Below are 1,385 nucleotides of genomic sequence, written 5' to 3'. Positions count from 1 at the left end.
AAAGAATGTATTTTTTGTTTGATATGCTGTTTTATTTTTACTGTTTTTCAAAGTGGATCCAAAATATGGATTATGTTGATAATTTTTTACAAAAAGTTTATAATTTCATGAAGTTTATAGTTCATAAAAGTAATAATGTTCCACATACATTGCACAATATTGTTTCATAATGTGAGACAATGTTTTATATTCAAAAATTGAAAGTTATAAATAAGTATGATAAAAAGTTGATGAGATGTAAACCCATCTATGGTTTAATGCAATAAAAAACCTAACAGCTGAAAAAATACACGGCCACTTGGGTAAGTTGGTAAAAAAATATCCGGTCTTTAATTTAACATATCTGAGTGCAAAGGGAATGCTACCATGCTCAGCAGTGGGTCGTAACTCTGACATTAGTTATGGGTCTGAACCAGCGGTGAGATTAAAATAATTTAACAACTGGCTCACTGGCCTAATGACTGTTTTAAGTATAAAAAAGATACACCAAAAGTTTTATGCAGCTTATACTTAAATTAGAACAATGAGAGATATACACAAAAGTAGATAGTTATAAAAATCTTATAATGATTATTATAAAAATCTTATTAAAAAAGGAGCTTCAAGAAATTCATGGAAAAATATTAAATAATACTTGATCAAAAAACATATAACACCCCCCCCCAAAAAAAAAAAACAACACACACACACAATAAAACTGTTGATTCTTGCTTGGCTTCCTCACTTACAATTTCTTTTGCTTTTATCTGAGCATCATAAGCTGTGTGATTTACCCCTCTAACCATCTTCTCACTGTAGGAGTAGGATCCACTTTCTCTAGAGGTCGGCCCATTAGACAGTGGTCATTGTGTTTGACATATTAGCAACAGTTTGACATATTAGAAACAGTCTTTTCTGAACTTATTATGTTGGAGAAAAATCAACAACAGTAAGAAAAACAAAATGATAATTCAAATAAAAATAAAATATAAAACAAGGAATGAAAAGGAGAATAATAAACAAGAAGCTAGGGGGAAAATAGGATATGCGAAAAAGAAATGGAAGAATAGTCTTAAGATTGCCAGAAAAATATAAATAAATGAAAGCTAAGGAAAGGGAAAGCAAAGACAAGCGAAGAGACACCGAGCTGTGCCGGTCTTTCCGCGGTGGGTCTGCCATCGCGGCGGTGGTGTGGGGCAAGAGCCCAGTACTGCTTTGAAGGCTGAAGGGCCTTGGGAGGTGGGTACTCCATCCCTTATAAATCTTCTGCAGGTCCACATTGTGGCTGGGGAAAGCCACCTGCTGAGGGAAGAATTCCTGCTAATTCAGAGGGTAAGTGGGTTCAGAGCCCCTGGTCCTAAAAGGGCTTCTGTCCATCTGGCATCACAAGTTCTGCCAGGACAAAG

The sequence above is a fragment of the Echinops telfairi genome, unplaced genomic scaffold, assembly GCF_000313985.2.
Source record: "Echinops telfairi isolate 266 unplaced genomic scaffold, ASM31398v2 ScPeMD7_3533;HRSCAF=4204_0, whole genome shotgun sequence".
Lineage (NCBI taxonomy): Eukaryota > Metazoa > Chordata > Mammalia > Afrosoricida > Tenrecidae > Echinops > Echinops telfairi.
The sequence above is the reverse complement of the archived record's forward strand: the minus strand, read 5'-3'. Positions refer to the sequence as shown.